This window comes from Oncorhynchus tshawytscha, linkage group LG26 (assembly GCF_018296145.1).
Source record: "Oncorhynchus tshawytscha isolate Ot180627B linkage group LG26, Otsh_v2.0, whole genome shotgun sequence".
Lineage (NCBI taxonomy): Eukaryota > Metazoa > Chordata > Actinopteri > Salmoniformes > Salmonidae > Oncorhynchus > Oncorhynchus tshawytscha.
This window is the reverse complement of record NC_056454.1, coordinates 32,541,420-32,561,900: the sequence shown is the minus strand read 5'-3', so window position 1 is coordinate 32,561,900 and position 20,481 is coordinate 32,541,420.

Below are 20,481 nucleotides of genomic sequence, written 5' to 3'. Positions count from 1 at the left end.
TGAAGATGTCGTTCCCATAGCAACGATTAAAACATTCCCTAACCAGAAACCGTGGATTGATGGCAGCATTCGTGTGAAACTGAAAGAGCGAACCACTGCTTTTAATCAGGGCAAGGTGTCTGGTAACATGACCGAATACAAACAGTGCAGCTATTCCCTCCGCAAGGCTATCAAACAAGCTAAGCGTCAGTACAGAGACAAAGTAGAATCTCAATTCAACGGCTCAGACACAAGAGGCATGTGGCAGGGTCTACAGTCAATCACGGACTACAGGAAGAAATCCAGCCCAGTCACGGACCAGGATGTCTTGCTCCCAGGCAGACTAAATAACTTTTTTGCCCGCTTTGAGGACAATACAGTGCCACTGACACGGCCTGCAACGAAAACATGCGGTCTCTCCTTCACTGCAGCCGAGGTGAGTAAGACATGTAAACGTGTTAACCCTCGCAAGGCTGCAGGCCCAGACGGCATCCCCAGCCGCGCCCTCAGAGCATGCGCAGACCAGCTGGCCGGTGTGTTTGCGAACATATTCAATCAATCCCTATACCAGTCTGCTGTTCCCACATGCTTCAAGAGGGCCACCATTGTTCCTGTTCCCAAGAAAGCTAAGGTAACTGAGCTAAACGACTACCGCCCCGTAGCACTCACTTCCGTCATCATGAAGTGCTTTGAGAGACTAGTCAAGGACCATATCAAATCAAATCAAATCAAATCAAATCAAATTTTATTTGTCACATACACATGGTTAGCAGATGTTAATGCGAGTGTAGCGAAATGCTTGTGTCACCTCCACCCTACCTGACACCCTAGACCCACTCCAATTTGCTTACCGCCCGAATAGGTCCACAGACGATGCAATCTCAACCACACTGCACACTGCCCTAACCCATCTGGACAAGAGGAATACCTATGTGAGAATGCTGTTCATCGACTACAGCTCGGCATTCAACACCATAGTACCCTCCAAGCTCGTCATCAAGCTCGAGACCCTGGGTCTCGACCCCGCCCTGTGCAACTGGGTACTGGACTTCCTGACGGGCCGCCCCCAGGTGGTGAGGGTAGACAACAACATCTCCTCCCCGCTGATCCTCAACACTGGGGCCCCACAAGGGTGCGTTCTGAGCCCTCTCTGTACTCCCTGTTCACCCACGACTGCGTGGCCACGCACGCCTCCAACTCAATCATCAAGTTTGCGGACGACACAACAGTGGTAGGCTTGATTACCAATAATGACGAGACGACCTACAGGGAGGAGGTGAGGGCCCTCGGAGTGTGGTGTCAGGAAAATAACCTCACACTCAACGTCAACAAAACTAAGGAGATGATTGTGGACTTCAGGAAACAGCAGAGGGAACACCCCCCTATCCACATCGATGGAACAGTAGTGGAGAGGGTAGCAAGTTTTAAGTTCCTCGGCATACACATCACAGACAAACTGAATTGGTCCACTCACACAGACAGCATCGTGAAGAAGGCGCAGCAGCGCCTCTTCAACCTGGCGGGCTGTATCACCGCCTGGTACGGCAACTGCTCCGCCCTCAACCGTAAGGCTCTCCAGAGGGTAGTGAGGTCTGCACAACGCATCACCGGGGGCAAACTACCTGCCCTCCAGGACACCTACACCACCCGATGTTACAGGAAGGCCATAAAGATCATCAAGGACATCAACCACCCGAGCCACTGCCTGTTCACCCCGCTATCATCCAGAAGGCGAGGTCAGTACAGGTGCATCAAAGCTGGGACCGAGAGACTGAAAAACAGCTTCTATCTCAAGGCCATCAGACTGTTAAACAGCCACCACTAACATTGAGTGGCTGCTGCCAACACACTGACACAACTCCAGCCACTTTAATAATGGGAATTGATGGGAAATGATGTAAATATATCACTAGCCACTTTAAACAATGCTACCTTATATAATGTTACTTACCCTACATTATTCATCTCATATGCATACGTATATACTGTACTCTATATCATCGACTGTATCCTTATGTAATACATGTATCACTAGCCACTTTAACTATGCCACTTTGCTTGCATACTCATCTCATATGTATATACTGTACTCGATACCATCTACTGTATCTTGCCTATGCTGCTCTGTACCATCACTCATTCATATATCCTTATGTACATATTCTTTATCCCCTTACACTGTGTATAAGACAGTAGTTTTGGAATTGTTAGTTAGATTACTTGTTGGTTATTACTGCATTGTCGGAACTAGAAGCACAAGCATTTCGCTACACTCGCATTAACATCTGCTAACCATGTGTATGTGACAAATAAAATTTGATTTGATTTGATTTGATTTTGATAAAGACAGTAGGTTACTTAAGACGGAAACGATAGGAGAGAGGTTGGTCGGGAAGGATGGGTTGGCATACAATGTGAACGTTTAGCAACCCAAAGGTTGTTTGAATCTCATCATGAATAACTTTAGCATTTTCACTACTACAATTTTACTTTTTACTTACAATTTTACTTTCACTACTTACAATTTTTTAGCTACTTTGCAACTACAAAAAAGTATGTGGACACACCTTCAAATTAGTGGATTCAGCTACACGAAATGCGATGTGATGAAAATTGTGTAATAGACACAGAAAATGAGCAATAAGGCCGTGCTATATGACCAATATTCCACAGCTAAGGGCTGTTATTATTCACAACGCAACGCGGAATGCCTGGATACAGCCCTTATCCGTGGTATATTGGCCATATACCACAAACCCCAGATGTGCCTTTTGCTATTATAAAATCGAGCACACAGCCATGCAATCTCTTTAGACAAACATTGGCAGTAGAATGGCCTTACCGAAGAGCTCAGTGACTTTCAAAGTGGCACTGTCATAGGATGCCACCTTTTCAACAAGTTAGTTCATCATGTTTGCCCTGCTAGAGCTGCCCTGGTCAACTGTTATTGGGAAATGGAAACGTCTAGGAGGAACAATGGGTCAACCGCAAAGTGATTAGGCCACACAACCTCACAGAACAGGACCGCCGAGTGCTGAATGCATAGTGCCATCTGTACAGTTTGGTGGAGGAGGAATAATTTTGGGGCTGTTTTTCATGGTTCAGGCTAGGCCCCTGAGTTCCAGTGAAGGGAAACCTTAATGCTACAGCATTCAATGACATTCTAGACGATTCTGTGCTTCCAACTTTGTGGCAAAAGTTTGGCAAAAGTTTGGGGAAGACCCTTTCCTGTTTCAGCATGATAATGCCCTTGTGCATAAAGGGAGGTCCATACAGAAATGGTTTGTTGAGATCGGTGTGGAAGAACTTGACTGGCCTGCACAGAGCCCTTGTCACAGAGCACTGTACTTAGCCTGTTAGCTAACCCTAACCATAACCTTAACCCTATAACCTAACTCGTAAACCTAACCCTTTAACTATTAGCTAGCATATTAACTAGCCCTAACCTTAACCCCTAACCCCTAAACCTAACTCTAACCTTCCCCCTAACTTAACTCCTAGCCTAGCTAATGTTAGCCACCTAGCTAGCCTAGCTAACGTTAGCCGGCAACAAATTGGGATTCATGTAATATACAGGAATGCTCTACGAAGAAAGAATATTGTGTAACACACGAAATGCGATGTGAGGAAAATTGTGTAATAGACACAGAAAATGAGCAATAAGGCCTAAGGACGTGCTATATGACCAATATACCACAGCTAAGGGCTGTTATTATTCACAACACAACGCGGAATGCCTGGATACAGCCCTTATCCGTGATATATTGGCCATATACCACAAACCCCAGAGGTGCCTTTTGCTATTATAAATTGCTTACCAACGTAATTAGACCATTAAAAAGTCATTTTTCTGTGATACCCGTGGTACACGGTCTGATTTACCACTGCTTTCAGCTAATCAGCATTTAGGGCTCAAACCACCCAGTTTAGAATAGTAAATAATACATTAATCACAGAGAATGGCTTTATGGGAGACAGGGAACATGCACCGATTGTCGACCCCTGAACTCTGCTAGTCATATTCTCTGAAGTCACGGTCAGCCCAAAAGTGCTTCCTCTTCCCGAGGCCCTGTCATCAGAGTTCCCCTTCCTCCTGTATAACAAATTACATTTCTCTCTGTGCTACACCCTGCAGAGAGTAGCAGCAGGACATTTATCTCGGTGTAGTACAGCCTGGAGAGAGGAGCAGCAGGACATTTCTCTCTGTGTGCTACACCCTGCAAAGAGGAGCAGCAGGACATTTCTCTCTGAAGAGAGGCAGAGGCCCCCTTCCTCATGTTTGACTGACTCTCTGACAGAGAGGACATCTCCCTCTCTGTACTACTCACTGAGGTAGAGGTCCCTCTGCCTCCTTTCTGACACAGGACATTTCCATCTCTGTAACAACAGATGTAAGCAGTTTCTGCCCCTCTGCCAGCCAGCCAACACTCCAGAGGTGGACTCTCTCCTCTAGACATGTCCCCATGGATGCTATGAATTATCTCTCCCTCCTCCCTCCAAGAGTTCCAGTGAGAGTGATAGAGTTACCCACCCAGACACTCCCCCTTCTCTTGTTGAGAGAGTTGTCTCGTCTCTCCCAGCTGGCAGGACCCTTTTCCTCCTGCCTCGTCCTACTCCTCTACCTCCCCTCTCTTCCCTCCTCTTCCCCCCTCCTTCTCCTCCAGTCCAGACTCTGTCTCTTGCCTGTAGGCCAGGACAGCTGTTCTAAGGGCTGGGCACCAATGGGCAACAGTGGGGATGTTGGGGGCCCAGAGCTGGGGCACCACTGCCAGTCATTACCACTCAGTCACAGCTGCCACACTCATCTCAGATTAATGTACACAGCTCAATTAATGAATGTCACAAACAAGAAAAACACGGCAACACTTTTTTTGTCCCTCACTTCCTGATATTTCATTATGCTACGCCCGTCGTACTTATCGTACTGGAAGTGGTTGGTGTGTGACTTTCCACGTCTCCCTTCCCCATCCTCCCTATTTCTCCTATTGCTTTGGGACAGGAAAATACCCCCCATCCCCTGCCTCCCTCCAAACACTATGCCTTCCTCCCCAACCCTCCTCCATGGTCTTGAGGAAACATAACAAAGCAAGTTATCATGTAGACAACAGACAAACAAACAGCCTTGTCGTCTGTACTCTGACTTTATTTTAATTCTCCTCATGCAGCTCAGAAACAATAGCTTTCCTCCCATGTGTGCTGCTGGGTAGACTGTTATGGAAGGTTAATAATGCTGAAAGTAGGGTGTCCATGAACTAACAGTAATATATACTGTTGGCTATAGTGTAGCCCACAAAGGGCTCTCTTTACAAAAGATCTCAGTCGGACTACTGATCTAAGATAATTTTTTTCTGATCCTAGATCAGCACTCCTACTCTGAAATGCTTTTTGTATAGGAACCCGGAGATCCCTCCACTTTCCATAACCCTCAGAGCCTAACAGACTTCCATGCATAACAGCAGGTAGGTAAAAGGACTGTGCACATAAATGGCCAGCCCTAGCAGTATGAAACAGAGAATGGGGGAGTAGGGAATATTAGAGATAGCTATCCTAACGCACATATGGAAACCTCTCCCTTCTCTCACAGACCAACAGAGCATGACTTCACTCCATGAGTCATCGCTAGCTTCAAACTCAACCTTTAATCACTCAGCAGTTTGAGTATGGCGCAGCCTTGGTTCCTGGATGGGTAATGGCGGAGTGATGCATGCATGTGTGGGGCTGTCTCGCTGCAGCCGGATATAGGATAGGACACACACACACACACACAAGGAGTTGTGAGATAGTAAGAGTGCAGGAAAGCCATCACAATGAGGTCAGCGGATGGAGAGAGGGAGGGAATGGGAGAGAGAGAGAGAGAGAGAAAGAGAGAGAGAGGGAGGAAGGAATGGAGGGAGCACAACATCCATAGTTATTAGAATAATACTAACAATAGCTGTTCCTTGAACATTTTCCAGATTTTTCATACATTCCATGTTGTCAGTTTGTTTCCTTTGTTTGAAGAGAACCACACGTTCATATTTGTTTCATTACAGTACTAAAATGCATGTCTTGTCTCTTATCACAATTAATATGGAATGACAAAGTTCACTCCATGAACCCAAAGTAGCACATCAATAATCTTATCTTACAAGCATACTATGTATTTAACAATGGTTTGATTTTGAACAGCCTGTCTCTGTTTAAAAACCTCTTTACTTCCTCTTTTAAGACTCAAACACCACAGGGAGGTTTTGACAGACCTATTATCTCTATCTCTTCATCAGAGGCCTGTTATTTCCTGTTATCCCATAAACAGTCTGAACTTCAACAGCTTCCCTCCACAGGCCTCTGTTTGGCTTGACCCTATACTGTGTGTGAGTGAGTGAGTGAGTGAGTGAGTGAGTGAGTGAGTGAGTGAGTGAGTGAGTGAGTGAGTGACAGAATTTTAACACTCACAGTGTTGAATTGAACACTTTTGAAGAAATTATTACCCACCAAAATAGTGTTAAAGTGCTCACAACCTTAGATTGTTGGTCCCTAACACCATGGTTGTTGCAAATTCCAACTTTAGTGTTAGGGTTAACACATGTAGTGTTAAAGTATTTTTGGAGGTGTTGTTTTAAAGGGATGCGTCAGGATTTTGGCAATGCCCTTTAACTACTTCCCCAGAGTCAGATGAACATGGAAACCATTTTTATGTCTTTGCATCCAGTATGAAGTGTGACAACCCTCCTACTCTCCCCGCTGAATTCTTTCTCTTTGCTCTTGTTTTCCTTATTTGGATGTCGGTGGGCGGAGCCGGGAGGGTCGTCAGCGAAATGGGACTTTCTTCATGCAGACAGACCGTTTGACTTTGGTTGTGGCAAAAAAAAATTGGTCTGGTTGCTTTGGCTGCTCATTATCACATCTATACACGCAACCACTCACTTACACTACTGATTACTGACTAAACACACCATTGTTTATTGTATATAGGTTACTTCAGTAAATAAATATATTTTTGTTATTCCTTATCCTCCACGTTGTCTCCTTTTTTGTTACGGGCTTTGAGCCGGTTCGTGACAGAAGGAAGTTAGAGGTACTTTCGCGACAATTCTAACTTGCGTTAGCACAATTACACCATAGACTTCCAGTCATTGTGCTAGCGCTAGCTAGCAATTACGCTAACGCTAGTTAGCAACTTCCTTCAAACATTGCATGCAGAGACAACATTTTCATCCATGTTCATTCAACTCTAGCAAAGTAGATAAAGGGCTTTATTGCCAAAATCCTGAAGGATCTTTTTTTTTAAATGTAGGGTGCATATTTCCCAGCATGCCTTTCGAGTGAATGTGAGAGATACCCACCCACGACTTAGTCTTAGTCAACATATATTATACATTTCATAAAGCTGCATAATCATCATTGAAGCAATATGAAAGTTTTTGCTTGCTGTCAATATCAGCTATGCAATTTGATCAACAATTTGAAATATTTTATTAACAATGACCTGCATTCATAATGACTGCTGTGATGAAGGACTTGACAAGCAAGACTACATAAACCATCTCAGTAATGGGTGCAATAAATCCAACCCCTTACCGATTGAATTAGTTTAGATAAGTTATTTATCTTTAAAAAAAATCCCCATCAAAATCTGCCTGTTAAGCTAGAGATATGTTTTTTTGCATGGGCCGCATCTCAATCCACCACATCCGCCAATGGCGGCCTTCCACATCTACAGACTCTTAAGTATTAATCTATCAATGTGCATGCAGAAACACATATATTTAAACAAACTATGATAAGAATAAATCTGCAACAAAGCATGCTGGGAAATATGATGATGAGGCCCCTCTCACATAATTTTCACACTAAGAGAGTTAGCTGAAATTAACTCAACACAATCGAGTAACAACAACACAACGCTGTGTTGATTCCACCGTGATTCATTGAGCTAAATGGTTCTAACAATGAACTTAGCCTTAAGATGATTTTGGGAAACCGGGCCCAGAGGTGGCAGAACAGAGTGCTTGGGTGTAGAGTTTACACATAGCTTGAAGGTAGGGAGGGGCAATTCCTCTTGCTGCTCCGTAGGCATGTACCGTGGTCTGTTAGTGGATGCGAGCCTCGACTGGAAGCCAGTGGAGTGTGCTGAGGAGCGGGCATGAGAGAACTTGGGAAGGTTGAACACCAGGTCGGTTGCAGTGTTCTGGATAAGTTGTAGGGGTTTGATGGCACAATGGGAAGCCCAGCCAACAGTGAGTTGCAGTAGTCCAGACAGGAGGTGACAAGTGCCTGGAACTCAGTCCTGCTTTAAACTTACTATTGAATGTCATAATAGTAGTTAAAATTGGGTAGTGCATCATCAGTTCTTCTTGTCATGTTAGTCATTGCATTCCTTAGAGAGCCATTTATAACTTGTCAGAAAAGTCCAGATCAACTAGCCCATGTCAGCTAACAATTTTTTATTTGTGAATTTTAACCCATATATATTGTTGTATTTTTTTTTCTCTCAAATATCGCATGAATACACGTGATGTGTAGAATTGCAGAAAATGAGCTTTAAACCTGAAAAATTCTCTCCACCAACAAGAAGGGTGCGAACAGTTTGTGTCATGAACACTGCTTGTGCCCACAGTGCTTGTGCCCACGCGTGCGTGTAGGGGGGAGGAGCAGAATGTTCCACAATGATGGAAGGGGTGCCCCGAGTGAAAAAGTTTGGGAACCCCTGTTGTAGAGCATGAACCTGCAGGAGGGGGCGAGGTCTTGGAGCAGGCAGGCCTACCCCGGGAGGAAGAGCAGCGCCTCTTGTCAAGGTTGAGCTTGAGGTGGTGGGACAACCATACAACCTGAGATATCAGCCAGGCATGCTGAGATGTGTGCCGCAACCTGGGTGTCAGAAAGGGGAAGGAGAAAAGTAGTTGAGTGTTATCCGCATAGCAATGCTAAGATGTGAGGATATGATGGAGCCAAGTGACTTGGTCTATAGAGAGAAGAGGAGAGGGCCTAAAACCGAACCTTGGGGGACGCCAGTAGTAAGAGAATGTGGTGCAGACGCAGATCCTCTCAATATCACCTAGTAGAAGCGGCCTGCCAGATAGAATGCAATTCAAGAGTGTGCAGAGCCTGAGAGGCCCAGTCCTGAGAGGGTGGAGAGGAGGATCTGATGGTTCACGGTGTCAAAGGCAGCAGATAGATCTGAGAGGATAAGAACAGAGGAGAGAGAGTCAGCTTTGGCAGTGCGGAAAGCCTCCGTGACACAATCTTGGTAGAGTGACACTTTTTGAAGCCTAACTTTCTTGAGGAGGGGAGCGACTCGGGCCTTTTTGAAGTGAAAGGGGACGCAGCCAGTGGTCAGGGATGAGTTAATTAGGGAAGTGAGGAATGGGAGAAGGTCTCCAGACATGGACAGGAGAATGCAGGAGGGGATGGGGTCGAGCGGGCAGGAGGAAAGGGGACAGAGTCATAGGATGTGGAAAGGGAGGACTGTAGGGTCGAAGAGGCGGAATCAGAAGACAGGAGGGAGAAGGATTAAGGTTAGAGATGATAGCATAAAAGAGGAGAGAGTACTGCTTTGATGAGAACGACAGGGTGTTGTCCAGGGTCCAGCCAAGTTTATTTGCACTCTGGAAGGGGGGGGGGGCACCGTGAAGTTGTCAACCATGATGAAGAGGTCTTGGAGCGGGCAGGCCTTCCCTGAGATAGAGAGCAGTGCCGTTTTGACGTGGTTGAGCTTGAGGTGGTAAACTGACATCTAAGCTGAGATATCTGCCAGGCACACAAAGATACGTGTCGCCACCTGGGTGTTAGAAGGGGGGAAGGAGAACAGTAGTTGAGTGTCATCTGTTCTGACCTTTATAACTATACGTCTAGTTGTGCTCTACCACATGTGGGTGTCCTTCCTATACCTCGCCTGGCTAGCTTCCTATGTCATTACTACCACTGCTGAGCAGACGTGTTTAAATACTATTTGAAATAGTTTCAAATACTTTAGCTGGATTTGATTGAACTTGCCTGGCACAATGTACCCATTATAATAGTCACAAAACTGGAAACCCCACTCCAGGAAGACTAGAGCAAATGCTAAAAGTATTTGAAAGATTTCAAATAGTATTTGAACCCAGGTCTGCTGCTGCGCTGACATCCAGCAGGCTCTTCTTTTAGGTGACTTCATGGGTAGCCTATAGTAGGAAACCAACACAGCACTCCTCAAATACCTTCCCAGACATGGGTTCAGATGCTTCTGAGTCCTGATGTTGAATTATTAAATGATGCATGTAGTTACTAACCAAGGGCTCCATGACTACTACTACCTTCCAAATGGCACTCTATTTCCTACATAGTGCACTTCTTTTGCCCAAAGCACTTTCGACCCTGGTTAAAGGTTAAAAGTAGTGCACTATGTAGGGAATATGGTGCCATTTGGGAAACTGCCACTTCTTGTCATCATTTTAATTACCAGCTGTGTATGAGCAGAAAAGTTAGAAGACGTTAGTACGTTAGATGTTCCTTAATAGTGCCATGGGAGGCTATCTTGGCTGCTGAGTCAGGGAGTCAAGGGAACCACACCATACAGTACTTCAGACCTGGATTCAAATTCTATTTGAAATCTTCTAAATACTCTGAGTGTTTGCTTTAGCCTGTCTGCAGTGCCACATGGGTGGGGTTTACCATTTTGGGACTATTCTATGGGTTCCATTTCTCTAGGCAAGCTGAATATAACAGAGAAAGAATTTAAAATAATTTGTAATAGCAACCCAGGTCTGGAGAAATACTGCAGCTGTGTTTGGTAATGGAAGTAGGACAGTATATCAGTTTGTTTGATACGCTTAGTGGTTGTAAACGTCCTGGAGAAAAGTGGGCAGTTTGATGGGCAAAACAAGTCCATAGAGTAAACGGTTGAGAAGTCCATTCATGATGGCCCTTCGCCTGGCCTGACACATAGTGTACAGTAATTGTATGTGTGTGTATGTGTGTGTGTGTGTGTGCGCTTGCCTAAAAAAAGTCCTGTAAAATGTACAGTAACCTACTGGCAGCAATTGGCAAATAATTGATTTTACAGTACAGTCACTGTAAGCCATTTACAGTTCCAAAAATGTTACTGTAATTTAATTTACAGTATTTTACTGGAATTACCAATGCAGCGACATATCAACCAGTGTTCTGTGCCAGTTATATTTGTACATTTAGATTTTGGTCATTTAGCAGGCGCTCTTGTTCTTAGCAACTTACAGTCAGTGCATTCAACCAAAGTTGATTAAATAAAACACATTTCAGTGTCATAGAAAGTAAGACGTTTCTGTAACCGTCACTGGTAATGTTGTTGTAGGAAACATTGGTCTTCAAAATAATTGTAATTACAATGAAATATCTTATGATATGTGTCTGACTGTCTCTGTATAGTGCTAAACCAATACTGAGATATTCACGGTAACTTGATGCCAGAGCAATGTACAATACAGCAAAAGATACTATCAAACTTAAACAATGTTATTTACACAGTATTTTACTGCAGTTACAACAAATTAGATCAATCGGGTTGGCTGTAGGTATTTGCATATTATAGCATTTTAATGAATACTATGTGTTTTATATCACTTAGACTTCTAGAGGCCTAAACAAACGCTTCCAAACTGGCAGTGATTACAGGGCAAAACAGATCAAATGTGTGTAATGTGTAATGATCATGCCATTTAATCAGCTTCTTGATATGCCACAACTGTCAGGTGGATGGATTATCTTGGCAAAAGAGAAATGCTCACTAACAGGGATGCAAGCAAATTTGTGCACAACATTTTAGGGAAATAAGCTTTTTGTGTATATAGACAATTTCTGGGATCTTTTATTTCAGCTCATGAAACATTGAACCTACACTTTACATTCTGCGTTTATATTTTTGTTCAGTATATATAGAAAACAGCAATACAGTACTTTATTGATGAATTATACAGAAAATAAAATCAGCAATTGCTAAAAGTGAATATTTAATTATATATTACAGCATACCAACTGATATTTGGTGTTCTCTATAACTTGCACTTTAATAAGTCTTAACAAAGGCTTCTAAGCTGGCAGTGGCTACAAGGCAAAACAGATCAAAATGACATGGCTAGACACTCAACAATTAAAGGGTTGTGAATTGCTACCACTCTGATCTGTCCCCTTTATAAATGTAATTATTCTTTTTTGTGTACATTTTCGGCAGACTAGATGCTTTTTGGCTTCTTGCTGCTTTCCTCAGTTCGGAATGTGTGTTCCACAATGTGACAAGAAATAAATAAAGGGAAAAGGGAACTGGGAATAAAAATAGCTATAAAACCAAAACCCCAACCCCCCTCTTATCCCACTATTTTGCCCTAACTGTTCCTACTCCTCTCCATCTTGGAGGACGGGACTCCTTCCTTCAACACCTCCTATAATTCTTCTGCTTTCAAATCTTTCACTCATAATAATTTTTCTGCTGCTGCTACTACTAGTTTGACGACTTCCTTTACATCTGTGCTATACTGTTAATTACCATAGCAATGAACGCCAACAAACCAACCTTGCTAAACCACAGACTGTTCGGGTCACTCAGTCCTGGCCTACTATTTCCTGGTATCCTCTCAGACACCTTCACCCTTTGCCCACCATCCTCTTCTTTCCTCAGTGCCTTAGCATAAGATACTTTCTGCACTAACCGAGTTAACAACACCCAACTTCTTCTCCACCTTGCCCGATACCACAAATGGGCGTTGGCCAAAAGACATAACTCTACTTTCTCCAGGAAACATACTCAGAGTCATCTTGGGCATTTTCCTGTTCATTGGGGTGAGGCTCGGAAGCCTTCCCCACACCTGTCAACGGAGGTTCTTCCTCTTCACTTTTGTCAGAGTCAATCTCTGAACTCCCACTATCCGACTCCATATCAAGGTTCTCAAGTGATAAAGTAGATTTTTTTTAAATAAATAATTCCAATTGGCTTGTATTCCGGGACATAGGTCTATACTTAACACTTCGCCTTTGTGTTATCACACTTCCTCTGGAGCCTGCTGACCGTGTCCTTCCTGCCGTGCAGGTAAGCTCGTCCATTTTCCCTGACTGCCCACAGGGCCTACTATAAATGTAATTATTAGGGAACCACAACCACATTTCGCTTATATTGGTACAGCACTTTCACTGACAGATGAAACAAATATAGCCTCAAACAATATATGCCTCAAAATATGTTAATGAGCGAGAAACAACAATACCATGCACCCACCAGTGCTCTAAAGGTTTTTGGCATTCAAAATGTGGTATGGTACTACATTCTGACTTACAGTAACTTACTGGCAGCAATTGGCCAGTTAGTTACTGTAGAGTTTCATGACAAGGTTTGTAGATTTCCTAAAATACAGTATATTACGATATTGTGTGAGGTACAGCATTCTCACTCACGGGTGCAACAAAAATAGCCTCTCACAAGGTATGCTTTAAATTATTTTATTAAGCCAGGAACTCTTTCCCCACGGACAACATTTTCCCACAATGCACCATGCTTAATACTGTAAAACAAATGTACGTCATTTGTTTTTGTATTTATTAGGGATCCCCATTAGCTGCTGCCAAAGCAGCTATGTAGTACTGTGCGCCTCCCATAGTCTGTTCTGGACTCGGGGCCTGTGAAGAGACCTCTGGTGGCATGTCTTGAGGGGTATGCATGGGTGTCTGAGCTGTGTGCTCGTATTTTAAACAGACAGCTCGGTACATTCAGCTTCTCAACACCTCTTACAAAAACAAGTAATGTTAAGAAGGCAGAGTATCACTTTATTATGAACAGACTTCTCCCCATTTTAGCTACTGTTGTATCAATATGTTTAATGTTTAACAATATGTTTAAAATCCAGGGATACTCCAAGCAGTTTAGTCACCTCCACTTGCTCAATTTCCACATTATTCATTACGAGACATAGTTGAGGTTTAGGGTTTAGTGAATTAACTTTCCCAAATACAATGCTTTCAGTTTTGGAAATATTTAGGACTAACTTATTCCTTGCTACCCATTCCAAAATGAACTACAGCTCTTTGTTAAGTGTTGCAGTCATTTCAGTCACTGTAGTAGCTGACGTGTATAGTGTTGAGTCATCCACATACATAGACACACTGGTCTTGCTTGAGAGGCTTCCATTAAAGAACACCCTCTGTGTTCTGTTGGACAAGTAACTCTGTATCCACATTATAGCAGGGGGTGTAAAGCCATAAAACATTCGTTTTTCAGTTAATGATGACACCGGAGGGTAGGGCTGCCATCTTATCGTCTCTCAACCAATCATGCTATTTTGTTTGTTTTTTCGATATGTTTGTAACTTGTTTTGTACATAATGTTGCTGCTACCGTCTCTTATGACCGAAAAGTGCTTATGCACATCAGAACTGGGATTATTCACCTCAAATTGGATGAAGAGTTCTTCTTCAATGAGTCTGACGCGAGGGATATACTGCAGACACCCGACCAGGCCCCAATGCCCGTGATTTGTTGGTTAAAGAAACAGAGATTTCAAGGCAAAAGATCAGGGTGCCTTGCGAGGATCAGGCAACGAGTGGCTAATCTGTCCTCGCCTTTCGTTCTGATAGCTAACGTTCAATCGCTGGAAAATAAATGGGACGAACTAAAAGCACGTATATCCTACCAACGGGACATTAAAAACTGTAATATCTTATGTTTCACCAAGTCATGGCTGAACGACGACACGAAGAACATACAGCTGGCGGGTTATACACTCAAGATGCAAGATGGAACAGCAGCCTCTGGTAAGACATGGGGCAGGGGCCTATACATTTATGTAAACAACAGCTGGTGCACGATATCTAAGGATGTCTCAAAGTTTTGCTCACCTGAGGTAGAGTATCTCATGATAAGCTGTAGACCACACTATCTACTTAGAGAGTTTTCATCTGTATTTTTCTTAGCTGTCTACATACCACCACAGAATGATGTTGGCACTTAAACCACAATCAATGAGCTGTATTCCGCCATAAGCAAACAGGAAAACACTCATCCAGAAGCGGTGCGCCTAGTGGTCGGTGACTTTAATGCAGGGAAATTTAAATCAGTTTTACCAAATTTCTATCAGCATGTTATACTTGCAACCAGAGGGGAAAACAATTCTAGACCACCTTTACGCCACACACAGAGACGTCTACAAAGCTCTCCCTCGCCCCCCATTTAGGAAATCTGACCATAACTCTAACCTCCTGATTCCTGCTTACAAGCAAAAATTAAAGCAAGAAGCACCAGTGACTCAGTCTATAAAAAAGTGATCAGATGAAGCAGATGCTAAACTACAGGACTATTTTGCAAGCACAGACTGGAATATGTTCTGGGATTCTTCCGATGGCATTGAGGAGTACACCACATCAGTCACTGGCTTCATCAATAAGTGCATCGAGGACACCGTCCCCACAGTGACTGTACGTACATACCCCAACCAGAAGCCATGGATTACAGGCAACATTCGGCACTGAGCTAAAGGGTAGAGCTTCCGTTTTCAAGAAGTGGGACTCTATTCCGGAAGCTTATAAGAAATCCCGCTATGCCCTGCGACGAACCATCAAACAGGCAAAGCGTCAATACAGGACTAAGATTGAATCGTACTACACTGGCTCCAACGCTCGTCTTATGTTGCAGGGCTTGGAAACTATTACAGACTACAAAGGGAAGCACAGCCGAGAGCTTCCCAGATCCACAAGCCTACCAGAAGAGCTAAACTACTTCTATGCTCGCTTCGAGGCAAGTAACACTGAAACATGCATGACAGCATCCGGATGAATGTGTGATCACGCTCTCCACAGCTGATGTGATTAAGACCTTTAAACAGGTCAACAAGGCCGCTGGGCCAGACGGATTGCCGGGACGTGTATTCCGAGAATGCACTGACCAACAGGCAAGTGTCTTCCCTAATATTTTCAACCTCTCCCTGTCTGAGTCTGTAATACCAACATGTTTCAAGCAGCCCACCATAGTCCCTGTGCCCAAGAACACTAAGGTAACCAGCCTTAAAGACTACCAACCCATAGCACTCACGTCTGTAGCCATGAAATGCTTTGAAAGGCTGGTCATGGCTCACATAAACACCATTAACCAAGAAACCCTACCAACTCCAATCTGCATACCACACCAACAGATCCACAGATTATGCAATCTACATTGCACTCAACACCTATGTGAGAATGTTATTCATCGACTACAGCTCAGCGTTCAACACCATAGTGCCCTCAAAGCTCATCACTAAGCTAAGGACCCTTGGACTAAACACCTCCCTCTGCAACTGGATCCTGGACTTCCTGACGGGCCACCCTCACATGGTAAGGGTAGGTAACAACACATCCGCCATGCTGGTCCACAACACGGGGGCCCCTCAGGGGTGTGTGTTCAGTCACCTCCTGCACTCCCTGTTCACCCAGGACTGCGTGGCCAAACACAACTCCAACACCATCATTAAGGTTGCTGACGACACAACAGTGGTAGGCCTGATCACCGACAACGACGAGACAGCCTATAGGGAGGAGGTCAGAGACCTGACCATGTGGTGCAAGAACAACAACCTCTCCCTCAACATGATCAGGACAAAGGAGATGATTGTGGACTACAGGTAAAGGAAGACTGAGCACGCCCCCATTCTCATCTACAGGGCTGTAGTGGAGTAGGTTGAGAGCTTCAAGTTCCTTTGCGTCCACATCACCAACAAACTAACATGGTCCAAGCACACCAAGACAGTCGTGAAGAGGGCAAGACAAAACCTATTCCCCCTCAGGAGACTGACAAGATTTGGCATAGGTCCTCAGATCCTCTAAAGGTTTTACAGCTGCACCATTAAGAGCATCCTGACTGGTTGCAGCACTGCCTCATATGGCAACTGCATGGTCTCTGACCGCAGGGCACTACAGAGGGTAATGCATACGGCCCAGTACATCACCAGGGCCAAGCTTCCTGCCATCCAGGAGCTCTATACCAGGCAGTCAGAAGAAGGCCCTAAAAAATTTTCAAAGACTCCAACCACCCTAGTCATAGACTGTGCTCTCTGCTACCCCACGGCAAGTGGTACCGGAGTGCCAAATCTAGGTCCAAGAGGCTTCTAAACAGCTTTTACTCCCAAGCCTTAAGACTCCTGAACAGCTAATCAAATGGCTACCCAGACTATTTGCACCCCCCTGTGCTGCTGCTACTCTCTGTTATCATCTATGCATAGACACTTTCATAACCCTACCTGCATGTACATAATACCTCAGCACTGGTGCCCCCGCACATTGACATATTGACTCTGAACAGGTACTCCCTGTACTGTATAAAGCCCCGCTATTGTTATTTACTGCTGCTCTTTAATTATTTATTTTTCTTATCTCTTACATTATGTTTTTATTACATTTGTATTTATTTAATAATCATATAAGAAACATTGGGTGAGTGGGGGGGATGTTTTCTTAACTGCATTGTTGGTTAAGGGCTAAGGGCTTGTAAGTAAACATTTCACTGTTGTATTCGGTGCATGTGACAAGTGACATTTGATTTGATTATGATCGATAATGTCAAAAGCTGCACTGAAGTCTAACAAGACAGCCTCTACAATCATTTTATCATCAATTTCTCTCAGCCAATCATCAGTAATTTGTGTAAGCGCTGTGCTTGTTGTGTGTCCTTTCCTATAATGCAGAGTGCGAATTGGGGGGGTCTCCATTTTTTCCACTGGACTTCCTATGTTAACACACGCTTGCTAAAGTTTTTTTTAGGCCTAATAGTAAAGACATATTTTAACGGTAAAAACATTTATTAGCTTTTAATTTGGCATGAACACAACAAATAGTGATGTTTTCATCTGCAATTTACTTTAAAAAGTAGGCTACCTGCGCATGTTCATCCACTCCAAAATCTTTCCAGCAAAGAGTGCAATGTGCACTGTGCCATTTTGGTTGAATAGAAAGAGACATCTGTTACAAAACACCAAAACGTGTAATGACATGTGGCTATTGTCATTGGGCTGACACTCTTGTAGCCTGAATTAATTGATTCGTCTTGCTGACAAAATGACCTTTTTTTGTAGTAGAAAAGTTGGGTCATCTGAAAAGAGGCTGAGATACGGGACTGTCCCGGGATGACAAGTGCAGCCACATGGAAAACATATGTTTAAACCATGACACAGGGATGGGGGTGTTCGGTTAATTTGGTATACGTTTAATTATATTTACCACTGTAGCAGTGCAAATTGCATTCAAACAAATAGGAGAATGGTTAAATTGTCATTATTTAGAGACCCACCAAAGTTGGGAAAATGACCTTGGTTGCATTTAGGGGATATGTGTCTCATTCAGGGGGTCTGAGACCCTGCTGGGTCCCCCGTAGTTCACACTCTGGTTATAGACCCCTCATAGCCTGTTTCTCTCTATAATTCTGCTGCCCATGACTCCAGAGCATTACTGGCAGGGTTCAGGCCAGGGGTATATGGCCTACAGGTGTACGATCTTCATTTTAGACAGTTTGCTACAGCAGGAAATAATCCTGCAGCAATAGGGAATGTGAATTATTAGGTGGTTTCTAATTAATGGCCATTTTTGAAGGGGTTGATACATTTTTCATTATAGAAAATCAAGTCTGAAATTTGAAAGTGGAAATACAAACATCAGAAGCCTTTTTAAATCTCAAATATACTAATGCACTGCAGGAAAGTCCACCTGCAACAGGGTGATCAAACACATCTGTATGTGTATGACTAAGGCTGTATGTCCCCTGTCTCCCCGGTCTCTCGACCCCTGATGTAATAATGAAAGCAAAATGCCTCATGATGGGTTATTGTCATAGGTTATGACACCATCAATTTGGGAAATACTAGTACAGTATGAATACATGAACATCCCACATAACCATTTTCAGCCACTTTGTCCTCCATGTGATTCATGTATTGATAATGTCTATCATAGTGATGGTGGTGCAACCAGTGAGTGACAGGACTAACCCATGATGGATCGTTTAGTTTTCATCATGTATTCAGTCAGTACACACTGTTTTCACCGCCAAGATTCACAGTTTACACTGTACATGTTAGGCCTACAGTATGTTGATACAGCTGTCCCTGTACAGCTAAAACACAAGGGGATCATTCACAACTACTTTGTGTTAGCTAAAACACAAGGGTACCATAACTACTTTGTGTTAGCTAAAACACAAGGGTACCATAACTACTTTATGTTAGCTAAAACACAAGGGTACCATAACTACTTTGTGTTAGCTAAAACACAAGGGTACCATAACTACTTTATGTTAGCTAAAACACAAGGGTACCATAACTACTTTATGTTAGCTAAAACACAAGGGTACCATAACTACTTTATGTTCGCTAAAACACAAGGGTACCATAACTACTTTGTGTTATCTAAAACACAAGGGTACCATAACTACTTTGTGTTAGCTAAAACACAAGGGTACCATAACTACTTTGTGTTAGCTTGTTTGCAACAGATTAAACATAGGGGGACCATCCATCCACAACTACTTTGAAGGAAGGGGACAAAGCATTGTTAATGTGTTAGCTTAGAGTCAATTCCACTTCCCCAACCCGTACTGTATGTGATTGTATAAACTACAATATTGTGCTGCTGATAGTGAGGAGGAAGCAGACAAATCAGTGTTAACGTTGACTGCTGTTTATGTTTGGCGTTGCCCATTTGCCCTGCATGGGGAAGGAAGTAGGGTACTTAAAACACATTACAGGAGACAGTGACAGTGACCCAAATGGCACCCTATTTACTATATAGTGCACTACTTCTGTATACAAAAGTAGTGCACTACATAGGGAATAGGGTGCCATTTCAGACGCCGACTTAAAGAACTAATGGGTTGAATATAGACTTATTCTTTCCTCGAACACGCTGGTCTTGCTTCACATTCTTTAGTATAAAAACAATGTTTTTAACTGCGGTCTTTCTTCAGCTATCAAGATATTACAACAGTCTGTTGAGCAAACTCTCAAAAGCACAGCCTCAGAACCTTAGAGCTCTTTAGTGCAAAACAACAGCTTATTATAGTCAGCTTATTATAGTCAGTGTCAAAAGGATGATGCTTTTGCAAAACATTTCTAATCTGCACTGACTTCTGCACTGACTAACCACAATTTTTGCCGTATGTATTTCACACTGTTGTTTCTAAGAAATAACATAGCAATAGGAGGATAGTTCACCGCAGAACACAGGATGTGACTGAATTGTTACAAGAGGTTTGAAATGCTCTGTTCATGTCTGTCTGTACTTTCATCATCAAAACACAAGCACTTCATACCACACTATCTTGATATACAGGTCTAATAATTCCTTATGAGTTTCCATGACTTTGAAGAACAAACTCGATAATCATGTTGTTGTTCATGGTTCTAGTCAACATCAGAGGGTATTGTATCAAACAGCTGGATGTAATCCAGGTCAGTGTTACCCGAGGAGAAGAAGCCAACACTGGCACATGAGCCCACCATCAGAGTTCTCTACCTCCTCTCTGGTGTGGCCTGGTCTGGCCTGGCGGGTGCTTTAGCCATGGGAA